This window comes from Gallus gallus, chromosome 1, assembly GCF_016699485.2.
Source record: "Gallus gallus isolate bGalGal1 chromosome 1, bGalGal1.mat.broiler.GRCg7b, whole genome shotgun sequence".
NCBI lineage: Eukaryota > Metazoa > Chordata > Aves > Galliformes > Phasianidae > Gallus > Gallus gallus.
The window spans coordinates 22,138,203-22,151,140 of NC_052532.1; the positions used below are offsets into that span (position 1 = coordinate 22,138,203).

The 12,938-nt window shown below is 39.7% G+C and overlaps 2 long non-coding RNA genes across 2 annotated transcripts; one reads left to right on the forward strand and one right to left on the reverse strand.

The window, feature by feature from the left end:
* Positions 1-594: 594 nt before the first annotated feature.
* On the reverse strand, positions 595-10,087 carry LOC121107027. The gene is made up of 3 exons (XR_005840300.2): positions 9,812-10,087; positions 1,478-1,552; positions 595-712 (listed from the first exon to the last, which is right to left on the reverse strand). It is a non-coding gene; the product is annotated as an uncharacterized LOC121107027 (long non-coding RNA).
* Positions 9,939-12,714, forward strand: LOC121107028. Its single transcript, XR_005840301.2, has 3 exons — positions 9,939-10,170; positions 10,422-10,492; positions 12,558-12,714. It is a non-coding gene; the product is annotated as an uncharacterized LOC121107028 (long non-coding RNA).
* The last annotated feature ends 224 nt before the right edge of the window (positions 12,715-12,938 follow it).

Sequence of the window (12,938 nt, forward strand, 5' to 3'; positions counted from 1 at the left end):
CTTGAAATTATATTCCTGATGGTTGCTACAATTATTTTCTATTAGTCTTGCTTAACATAAGCAACTAAGAATTCAGTACAGTCTAACACAGCACTCTCAGTCACCAGCCTGCTTAGCCATCCGAGCTTCTCTTTATTCCAATCAGTGAAGTCTTTTTTCCCAAAATAAAGTGTATTTAGACCCTCTTCATGCCTACAATAGCTCCTAAGAAACTGTGTTCAGCCTTCTCTAATACAAAAAGGCAGGTTTTTAGGAGGTGTATAACTACTGATACAGGAAAAAAATAACTGTCAGAAGTCCTTTACAAGTACCTTATTCTATCTCTGGAAATACAGTTGAGTATTTTGCTCTTATATATGGCAGAAAATTTTAATTAGGTTTACAGTTAAAAGTAAACACATCACATAAAATTGAAAACCTGTTTGAAGAACATAGCAGTGATTTCTTCATTTATCATTTATCCTCATAAATTAAAGCTCGGAAGAACAGGAAAAACATTTCGGAAAAAAATATATATTTTCATTTCTCCTTCAGAGAGCAAAGGAAAAGGCAGAGTAACAGGCCCTTATGTCAAGAAGACAGAAACATTCTTACCTTGTTTAACCTTCTGACTAAAAGCTTTTGGAAGAATCACAATGGCTCCAATACAGAGAGGTGATCTGTAGCACATGTAATTTCAGCTACTCTCCATTGCATTTTTTTTCTTGAAACTCTGGAGATAAGGATGTGGAGTTCAAAATGCTGCAAGACCTTCACTAACCACTATTAAGAAACAGCATTATGACTAGAAAGGGGTATTGCAATGTATTTGCTTGATGGTACTGCATTCAGCAGGTACACTGCAGAAGTGTACACACAGTAAGAATAAAAGTAGGGCTCCATTACCACTTATGTTGTCTTGACACACTTGATGTACTATCCCAGCACTTAGCTGTTCCTTAAGGTTAAAAACAATGTGAGGGGCAAGTTCCTCAATAACAACAAAATACCTGAGTTGTTAATTTCCCTCTTCACTGAATGGATTTGAGTGTGAAAGCAAACAAAAGAAAAAAAAAGTTGAAAATCGAATCTTTTTTAGGGCAAAACAAATAGAAATAAACATATAGACCTATTGCAAAGTCATCAGGAGAGCATGGCATTCATTTATATTCAAATTATTTCTGGAAAAGAGAGAAAGGAGAAATAAAGGTTTGTGGAAAATAAATATTGTCCAAGCCTACAAATTTCTATGGGAAGACTTTTATACGTGTTGATGACTCAGAAGCAAAAGCTGACATAGTCGGGCTGAAAGTGAATACTAATATTGCCTGGAAAAAGTCTGAGACAACTCCACTTCATACTGCATTCCTTTTGTAGTAGATACCACCACTAGTGAATTACATGAAGAGCTTTGTATGTGAGGAATGCACATCCTATGGTGTTTGTCTGAAAACTTCCCACAAATGGAAAATGCCACTTCATCAAAACCGAAACTCACTATGGTAAAGTGTTCTGTCTTCAACGAGGATAGACTTGAAGGTCATACTGGAGAGAGAGGGCAGACAATCTTTCCCTTGGATCAGAAAAGAGATCAAGCATTAGGACTACTTGTCTTATATGCACTAAAATTAATTTTAAATCCGCATTTCAGTAGTATAAACTAGGGATATGTATTTCAAAAACAGATTCAAATAGCCATGAGACAGACAGCTGTTCCAAAAGGAAATGTTTAGGTTTAATGTGATTTTAGAGAAACTACACTTTCATTGAGGACATTCAACCTGCAACAGTATATATTACAGTGATAATGCTTCAAATAGTTATGAGGAAAGGAGCAGATAAAAAGAGCAAGCAATCAGAAAGATATTTCAAAACCTCCTCTTGTACAATTTACCAGTCCTGCATATCATTCCATATATGTTTACTTTTACACCTCTAAGTGCTTCGGTTTCATTAGATTTTCCTATCATTTCCCTGGTGAAAGCAAGATCAGGTTTTAAATGCGTCTCAAATAACATGAACAGTCAGTAGAGCTATTAAGCTGCATAAAATGTTAGGCTGCAGTCTTAAATGACAGCTTGTGCTTTCAGTTGATGTTGGAGAAAACATGAGCTGAGATGCCAGAGCCCTCAAAGAGGGGCCCACAGCAGTCCATGGTAAGATAATTAAGTTTGCCTTCCCTATATGTATAATTTTATTAGTGAACAGAATTCTAGAAATAGACTCTAATTAAGAAAGCGAAAGAAAAGAGAGCATTAAAAGTAAACAAAGGCATAATTTTAGATTACTTTAGCTATTTTCAAGCATGACTTGTTACAGTACTTCACATTCAGTCACTTAAGAAACTATCAGTAATGCAGAAAAAAAAATACATAGGCATCAGAATTTTTAAGAGCAGGCAAAAAGTCAGCAATGCGTTATATTGATTCTCAAGATGCCTCTGATACAGAAGACTGAGAAATTTAACAGTTGCAAAAACTGTATAAAATTAAAGAGGGAAAAAAAAAAAAAAAACAACAGAGAAGATAGTAAACATTCACCTTGGCAACCTTCAAGTCCACAGACTACAGATTCTTAAAAGAAAATCAGGAGGGGAAAATGTCCGTATACATTGTGTTATCATTAAGATCTTTTTAAGTTACTCTATATAATGTATTCTTTTTATTTCAGTTTTTATAAACAAGAAAATAAATGAGTTGGTTGAAGTTTTGATGATTTTTTCCAAAGCCTTCTGCAAAGTTCTTTTCATGCTAAAGAAATGGAGGGGGGTGGAACATAAGAAGGAATGGATTTAATGATCTCCACATAACAGTCTGACTTTGCATTAGAACTGTAAGTAAGAGACAGCTAAAAAGAAGCCGATTGGCAAAGCAGAGAATATTTGTCAGAAAAGGTAAGCAAGGTTGTGAGAGGATATAGAAACCATTTGCAGTGGGAAGAGATAGGAAAACCAGTAGGTTTCATTAAAATTAAATTTGAGGACATCCCCCCTCTTTAGTACCTTTGTAATGTTTTATAGATGTGGCAAAATAGAAATGCAGAAATATAAATGTTTTCTTTCAACAGAAGTGCATACTGACAAGAAAGAGAAAGAAAAGAGATCTCTATTCTTAAGGATTTTATTTTTTTTTTAATAAAAGAACATATCTAAAACCATACAAAAAGAGTAGGAAGCAAGATATTAGGACACATAAAGCAGTGTTCATTCAGTCCCTTCACAAGCATGCATTAGTGGGTTTTGAGCCTAAAGTAGGCCTGGTTAGAGAGTGGATAACAAAGATTTTGATGGTCTATGATTAAATATATTATTTACAGACAAACTTTTCAGCTGGAATCACATTTTTTTTTTTTTCGTTTTACAAACTTCTGCATCTCTACCTTGTCTTATGCCTGAAAATTCTTCCTTTAACTTGAAAGCCTGTGAATTTCTCATAAAACTTTTTTTCCTAAATTGTCATCCTCTCTAAACAGTTTAGACAGATCCAGTAGACCAACTGTGCCCAACTTAATAACATAGAACCCAAAAATAAGTTGAAAGTTTGAATTGACTTCTCATCACTGGAGATAAATAAACTTACCCTCAGTCAGCAAACAAAATCAGACAGCTCTTAATTGTTCATAAGCAGTTAACACAGAGCACTGGATTAAAATGTTGCTGGACCTAGAGCTCTGTTGAATCCTTAAGGAATGTTTGTATATGGTGTTTTAAAAGGCAGAAGCTGTAGACTGTAGTACTGTACATCTTTCCCATGGTAGACTACTGGGCAGAGAACTTGCCTCCTGAGCAGGTGAACCCCTTTCCTGAAAACCTGTGTAAGGCACAACAACTGGGGGAGCAGAGAGAAAATGTCCAAAATCCAAGCATCATTACAAATATAATCTAGAATATGTGTATTAATAATAATAATATGTAATACATATTATGTATATTTAATGTACAATAATAATGGAATTCTACTCTCATAACAACCTTCAGAAGATCTCTGGCAATTACTAGTTATCCCACTATGATATCTCAGTATTTACGAGTGACTTATTTAACAATATGCAAAGTAGAAGAATCTCCATACAAATGTCATTTTCTGAAAGGAAAGTATTTGCCTTTATGTGTAGGGGAGCACAGAATTAGTTCAAGATCTCTGTGTCTAGCTGTCAGTCTCCAAACCTCCCTACTGCATTGATTCAAGCATCTGAAGGACCGAATGAATTAATCCCTCTCTCTCCTCCTTCTCTACCCCTACTTCCTCCACCACTCATCCTGGTTACTTACAAAATCAGAGTTACTCTCTCGCTCCTCAACAAGTATTTCTTTTAACACATTTTTTCTGCTGTTCTCTGCCCAGTCTTTGTACAAGTATAGAAGCATCAGAAATAATCTGTTCCGATGTCAATAAGCCACTCGTTGGAAAGCTAAACTGTTGTTCTTTTCTTTCCTGTCCTTTCCTCCTTTCCCTGAGATGACACATTTGGTGTATTCCTGCACATTCCATTCCCTCTTTAATTGTGTATCAATCTCCAAAGCCACCCTCATTTTCTACACAGATTTTGACAAGAGTAGAACCAAACACAACACGAAATCCTCTCTACTACTCTGGATAAAATGTGGAAAGCTATTAAAATTAATGATAATAATATGTCCTCTTGCTGCTTTACCAGTATCTGACAGGAAACAACCAACATTGCCTGAGATGGTGGTCATGACAACCAATATATTTGCCCTTGCCCAATCGCTAAGGCTTTGGAACTAAATGCCATCAAGCTGCTATAAAATGCCAAGACTGATGTGACCATTTGTTCTGGTTGTCAACAAATCTTTTCTTCAAATACATCACTATAGGTGACTCATGCTACTACCATACTTCATCCTATATTATGTGTCTTCAAAAGGCTTATCTTGGAGTTATATAAAGTAGTGCATATAAAAGCTTAGCAAAGGCTTTGGAAGGAATTGGAAGTGCCATGCATACAGGATGTTTACTGTAGCACAGTAAAGTTCTGAAAATAAGAGTGCCACGCAGATAAAGAAAAGTGCTGTGTCTCCTTCACAGCTCTCAAGCCAGACCATACTTACCAAAACTACTTTCTCACTGGATTTTACTGGGAGCTGTGTTCATGGTAGTGGTTTTCAGATATATCTTTAAACTGGAATGAATTAAACAATGACTTCCAATATTTAGTACATCTGGATTCAGAACAACATCGTTTCAGATCCATCCAGGTTGGGAAGTGATATGTCTTTTTATATATATATATATATATATATATACTTTTGATATATTTCAGAATTTGATATTTGAATCATTTCTTCTTTTGAATTAACTTTTTAGACCTTTGCTGAGAGAAGAGTTATAAAGAGTGGATAATCACTGGTTTGGAAGAAATTCTTAGCCAACATAAGAAAATCCTTCTTATCCTGCTTTCAGTAAAGAGTTAATCCAATAGAAATTTCACAAGCTTTCCCCCCCAGTTTCAGCTGGCATTGTATTATCTGCTGCACAGGTGAAATGTTCCTTTCTGAAAATATGTAAGTTCAGAGTAATAAAGAGTACATATGGCTAAAGTAAACTACCAAGTAAATTTTATTGCCATTTCAAAATGCCTTAATTATACATTCACCTTTTTTGTCACTCTGAAAAGTAGTAGTATGTATCAAGAACTTTCAGGGGCTCTGAGGAATGAAAATGTCAGCATGCACTAATGAAGGTGAAGTCAGAGTACAGAGCATAAAATTTGTTATCCTCATAGCAGATAGACATCTAAGAATGGAAAAGATAGCTAATTAGTAATCATTTCTTCCAGAAATCTCATAAATTAACACAAATATTGGATTCTGAGGGCCCAAGAGTTGACTCCAAGCAGCATTACAGAGAACAAACTTGGCCGTTATTCCTTTGGATTTCCCTTTCCAATAATCCTTTCTATAAAATCAGCGCATAATAAGCTTTGAAAGCACTTTCAAAAGAGAAAGTTTGCTGACTTGTTAACAAAAAGTTTCTGGAGGACACCAATTTATATTTAATATAGTGAATATTGATATTAAATAAATTGTTCTTTTCCTCTCACAAACACATTTGGATTGAATGCAGAATCCTTTCAGACTTCTCTCACTTCTCACTTTTCAGTAATTCAGGAGCACATGCTCACTTTTCTATTTATCACAGTTGTAGCTGTGACCCTGTTGTTCCAGAAAGGTTAGCTTCTTAATATTAACATCATTTTCTAGGGATGCCTTGCAACATATGGTGACAAGCTTGTGACATTGGAATCATGAATTCGTAGAATGTCTTTGGTTGGAAGGGACCTTAAAGTCCATATAGCTCCAACCCACCTGCCATGAGCAGGTGGAACCAACTGAATCAGGCTACCCAGGGTCCCCATTCAGCCTAGCCTTGAACTTCTCCAGGGATAGGTCATTCACAATTTCTTTGGGCAGCCTGTTCCAGTGCCTCACCACTCTCTGAGTGAAAATTTTCTCCCTAATGTCTAATCTAAAACTCCTCTCTGTTAGTGAAAAAAACGTTATCCCTAGCCCTGGCACTATCAGACCATGTAAAAAGCTGGTCTCCCTCCTGCTCATAACCTCCCTATAAGTACTGGAAGGATGCAATGAGGTCTCCCCAAAGCTTTCTCCAAAGTGCTTAAGCCCAGTTCCCTCAACCTTACTTCATAAAGGTGGTGCTCCATTTTTCTGATCATCTTTGTAGTCCTTCTCTAGACTCTCTCCAAAGTTCCATGTCTTTCTTGTGCTGGGAGCTCCAGGCCTGGGAACAGTACTTCCAATAGGCCCGCACAAATAGAGAGGGGCAATCACCACCCTTGCCCTCTTTTGATGAATGAATGTTTCTCAAACTCTTCTGGACGACAATTCTCATGCAATTACAAACAATTGTGGGAAGTCAGTGACTCAGATGGTCCAATCCAATTCTCTATTCAATACATGCAAAACAACTAAGGTCCAAATAATGAATGTAAGGGACATAAAACAGGTACAATCTGATGTTGTAGTTAAATGCAGTACTACTGATTTCAAAGGCAGTAAATATTTCTTACTAAAACTGCCTTGATTACCTAGGCAGGTAAGAAGGATAGGGCTGTAGATGTATTTGCCTTCATGAATCTAGCTTTGAGGTTGTTATTGTATCTTATTCCATACTTCATTCTTGAAGCCATAGTTCATTCTTGAAAGTCCCTGTCACTGCTGTTAAGCCTTGGTGGGAGAACAAATCCAAAACAACCTACCAAAACTTCCAGTCTCCATATTTTAACAGCATAGACAACATCTCATGCTCTATCCTGTTCAAACCCTCCAACTCTCCCCACCTGTTACATGTTTAGCTGCAGTATGAATGTTATCAGTCATTCCCCAAAATATTTGAGCTGATCTTGCATTAATTGTATTTACATTGACAAATAGCCAGTAACATATTTGATGCACATATGTGTCATTAGAGTTACAGCAGATGAACTGTAATATTACTGAAAAGCATTACTTGCATGTTTCTGATTGCAGAATCACTGAAATGTTGGGGTTGGAAGGGACTTCTGGAGATCAGCTGGTTCAGTTCCCCTGCTGAAGCAGCTTCCCAAGAGTGAGACAGATTAAAGCATCCAGGCAAGTTTTGGATATCTCCAGAGAAGGAGATTACACAATCTCTGTGGGCAGTCTGTTTCAGTGCTCTGTCACCCTCACAGTACAGCTCTTTTTTACTTTTAGATGGAACTTTCTGTGTTCCAGTTTGTGTCCATTGCCATTGTCCTGTTGCTGGCCTAGCCCCACCTACTTGACACCTACCCTTCAGATGTTTATCAGTGTTGATAAGATCCCCTCTCAGTCCCCTCCTAGCTAAAGTCTCAGCTATTGTTCCATATGATATGGATATGTTAGCTTTCATGTACACGCTAAATACATGGAGTGGCATGTGAGCACCCCAACTATGAATTCCCCTACGCTGATTTTGTAATATATCTGAACTGCCATTTGAATGATCAGACAGAACAAAATATTCATGCTTTCATGGTTACTAAGGTTGCTCTTATCTTCTGAATAACATTCATTTCACACTTGCAACCTAATGGGGCATCTGTTTAAGGTAGGCATAAGGTTGGGCTTTCTGTCAAGTAAAAGAGTATTACGTAGTTACCTGTTTGGTGTTTACCTGGTCAATAGTAGCTCTTCTGGAACTGTAAAAATGGTTACTGATTCTGGAACTATCTTTAGATTCTGTGCACTTTTTGAAACATCTACTGCCTACATACTTGGCAAAGACAGTTCAGTATAATGTTGTTTCAACACATTCATTGGAAGAACAGAAGTGTTTTGAACAGATGGAGATGAATTCCAATGGCTTCAAGATGGTCACATGGCTGCTCTGCTGTACCTGGCTGAGATATCTTCTACATTTAGGATGGGTGATTTCCATTACATTTGGTTGAGAAAGATGGCATGACTTCCCAGCACACATTCGGAGCTAAATCCTAACTTCCACTTAAACTACAGGAAGAAGTTGACTTACAGCACTTTTGTGTCATGCGTTTCAGATCTGGATTCTATTCAGCCTGGAGAAGAGAAGGGTCCAAGGTGACCTGATCGTGGCCCTTCAGGATCTAAAGGGGAGCTACAGGAAAAAAGGGGACAGACTCTTCAGAAGGATCTGTGGTGACTGAACAAGAGGAAACAGTTTCAAGCTCAAAGAGGCTAGATTTAGGTTAGATATAAGGAAAAAATCTTTTACAGTGAGGGTGCTGAGGCACTGGAACAGGCTGCCCAGGGATGTGGTTGATGTCCCGTCCCAGGAGACTTTCAAGGTGAGACTGGATAAGGTGCTGGGCAACCTCATCTAGCTGTACATACCCTTGTTCATTGCAGGGCAGTAGGACTAGATGGCCTTCAGAGATTCCTTCCAACTCAAACGATTCTGTGATTCTAAGGATTAACATACTGTCCAGGTAGCTGTAGCAATTTTATAATTCAAGACATACTCATCTCAGGAAGAAATGACACCTTATCATACATTTCAGCCTCATAATCCAGAATAGAGTACAAAAGCACTGTGATGGCACCTTTCCATCTACTCTGTGTGTTTAGAACTCTTGCCCAACTCCCTTCAGTAACTCTTATTTACAGGCTACTGCCATTGCAACATAAGAAATAGATAACATATGGATGGATGGACAATACACGTCATACCCCGTACTTAATAAACCATCAGGACTAATTACAGATGTGCTTGTACAAATCTGAAAATCCTTGTGTTTATTGGGCTCCATAGATCCTCTGGTAAAAGACCTGAGATATTGCTATTTACATATACGAGGAAAAATTACATATCCTAGGTTGTAAAATGTATTACGGGGTAAGACTTCTTTCTCTTCCTTGTGTCCGTGTGACCAGTTAAAATGATAAAGGAATCTCACAGAGATGTACAAACACAGATACTGGTTGGGAAGAGAATGGCTTGAAAGGAGCCCCGAGGAGAAGGATTTGGGGGTGTAGATTGATGAAAGATTAAACACGAACCAGCAGAGTGTGGTTGCAGCCCAGAAGGCCAACTGTATCTTGGGTTGCATCAAGAGAAGCATCACCAGCAGGTCAAGGAAGGTGATTCTGCCCTCTACTCTGTTCTCATGAGATCCCACCTGGAGTACTGTGTCCACTTCTGGGGCCCCCAACACAAGAAGGACATTGGGCTGTTGGAGAAAGTCCAGAGGAGGGCCACAAAGATGATCAGAGGGCTGGAGCACCTCCCCAGTGGGGACAGGCTGAGAGAACTGGAGCTCTTCAGCCTAGGGAAAAGAAGGTGCTGGGGGAGACCTTACTGCAGCCTTCCAGTACCTGAAGCTGATGCATTCCACGCTACAGCAGGGAATTGCCTTGACTGGTTGAGGGATAACCTTGACAGGGAGCAGCTGCCAGGAACCATTGTTCTCCATGTGGCAGCGGCATTCTGACGTCACTGGGGCAGAACCAGGAGCAGCAGCAGGATCACCCCCTGCTCATATAAAACCTGCCATTAGGGACCCTCTCCCCTGCTGTCGTTTATCAGAGGGAAGCAATTTAAGGGAAGAGGAAGACTGGAAACAGGTCCCACTCAGCATCGCAGGCAACCCCCATCCTGACCTACCTCAGTTCCCCAGGTGCCCCTTCATAATAGGTTTGAGGCTCTGGAACTTGAAGAAGTAAATGAGGATGTGGTGAGTGGTCCACCCTTGAGGTTTTCTAGGGTGAGGCAGTCAGCTCCACCCCTCAAGACTGTCTCCACCAAGAAGGACAGAAGTGTGATTATCGTAGGCAATTAATTCCCTGCTGAGAGGAATAGAGGGCCCTATGTGATGGCCAGACCCTGCTCACAGGGAAGCATGCTGCCTCTCTGGGTTCTGAGTCAGGGATGTTTCTGAGAAACTTCATCTGATTCACCCCCCTGATTATTGTCCTTTATTGATAGTTTACTTCAGCAGCAATGACGTCACTGACAGAAGACTGGGGATTATCAAAAAGGACTTCAGGACTGGGGAGGTTAGTAGATGGAGTGGGTGTGCAGGTTATATTTTCCTCTATCCATTCAGTGGCAAGGAAGGATACTGAAAGGGGCAGGAAAACCCATTTCCTAAGTACATGACTGAGAGGCTGGTGCAAACACAGTAATTCTCGGTTGTGTTTGTTTGGCCTTTTTTTTTTGGGGGGGGGGGGGGGGTGGAGTTTTATGTGTGTGTGTGTGTGTGTGTGTGTTTGTTTGCTTGTTTTACCATAAAGAAGTTTACTCAGCACCTGGCCTGATTGCTGCATCTGAGTCTCACCTGTCTCAAAGGGGAAAATGGATCCTAGCTGGCAGGGCTCATAGAGAGAGCTTTAAACTAGATATGAAGGGGAAAAGGGATAAAACCAGGCCATCCAGAGATGAGCCTAGGGGAAAGATGATGGGATTGGGGTTGAGGCAGGAGGCTCAGCTGAAGTGTATCTCCACCAATGTACACAGCATGGGCAACAAGCAGGAGGAGCTGGAGGCCATTGTGGGGCAGGCAGACTATGACTTAGCTGTCATTACTGAAACATGTTGGGATCACTCCCACAACCAGCGTACTGTAATGGATGGCTATGAGCTCTTCAGAAGGGACAGGCAAGGAAGGAGCGGTGGTGGCACAGATCTCTATGTTGGAGAGTGCTTTGATGTTGTTGAGCTTGGGGCTGGAAATGGTTGAGTCCCTGTGGGTAATGATCAGGTGGAGGGCCAACAAGGCGGGCATGCTGGAGGGGGTCTGTTATAGACCTTCTAACCAGGATGAAGAGATAGATGAGGCCTTCTATGAACACCTGGCAGAAGGTGCATGATCACTAGCCCCTGTTCTTACAGGGGACTTCAACTTCCCTGATATATGTTGGAAATAGAGTGTGGCACAGAAGAAACAGTCTAGGAGGTTTCTAGAGTGTATGGAAGATAACTTCCGGACACAGCTGGTAAGAAAGCCTACCACAGGAGGTGCCCTGCTAGACCTGCTGTTGACAAACAGAGAAGGACTGATGGGAGATGTGTAGGTCAGGAGCTGTCCTGCATGATGTTGTGATGTGGAATACTGATAACCAAAAATCATAAAACCATGACAGCTTCTTCTCCCATGTAACTGGCTGGAACTAGAGGGAATGGTCTCAAACTGTGCAAAGGGAGATTCAGGTGATGTTAGGAAGTGTTTCTTCTCCAAGAGAGTGGTCAGGAACTGAAATGGGCTGCCCAGGGAGGTGAGGGAGTCACCATCCCTGGAGATGTTCAAGAAAAACTTAGATGATGTACTGAGAGACGTGGTTTAGTGGGAAATACCCTTGATAGATGGATGGTTGGATTGGATGATCTTAGAGGTTTTTCCAACCTTGGTTGATTCTGTGATTCTATACAGGAAACCTGGAGAGGGACTTTTTTATAAGGGCATGTAGCGACATGACAAGGGGAAATAAACTGGAAGAGGGTAGATTTAGACTAGATATCAGGAAGAAATTCTTTACTGTGAGAGTGACGAGACACTGGAACAGGTTGCCCAGAGAGCCTGTGAAGGCTCCCAGACTGGAGGCATTCAGGACCAGGCTGGATGAGGCTTTGAGCAAGCTGGTCTAGAGGGAGGTGTCCCTGCCTGTAACAGGTGGGTTGGAACTAGACAGTCTTAATGGTCTCTTCCAACACAAACCATTCTATGATTCTATATAAAATAAACAGCATGCACTGAAATCGTTTGGGGTTTTGTTTTATTTTGTTATTTTTGTATTTGTTTGTTTTCTCTGGGGGGCTTTTTCAAAATATGTACAATCTATTACAGAATTCTGGTGCTGTAGAGTCTGTTGATGCATTCTTGTGAAAACCCATATCATTCCAAAGCATCAGATAATTGTGGTAATTTCAGACTTGCCTCATTAGAATTTCTTGCAGCAATCACAGATACTCAAGCACAGCCATGCTACAGCTGAAACATTACCATCCCAGCACTCAGGTCTTCACTCAGTAATAACAGTCACTGGAAGAATGGCTTACTAAAATTTTCAGATTTGTCACATATGCTAGAATTACCTTACTACTCTTTGTTGCCTTTTTCTCTAGGTTACTGTAAATTGTGGCTTTTGAAATTTTATTCAATAATTACTGAAGTACACTCTGATCCTTACGGATTTCTCCACTTTTAACTTTATGATGGTGAGTAGCTTCACTTTAATGGTTTAAAAGACATGTACAAATGTAAATTTCTGCAGGACTGGGATCTTTAAATGTCACATCCTCTCAGTAGGAAATGTCACCCCACATAACACAGTGTGGTACAACAGCATTTTAGTCAGAATCAGGTCTCTGGAAACCACCACAGGGAAAATATACTCATCTAAGAGATGATGCAGTTAGTTTCACTGAAGTATAACTAGATAATATATTCTAAATTTCAGATATTTTGCAACAATAAAAATATATCTAGTAAATTCTTCATCATAG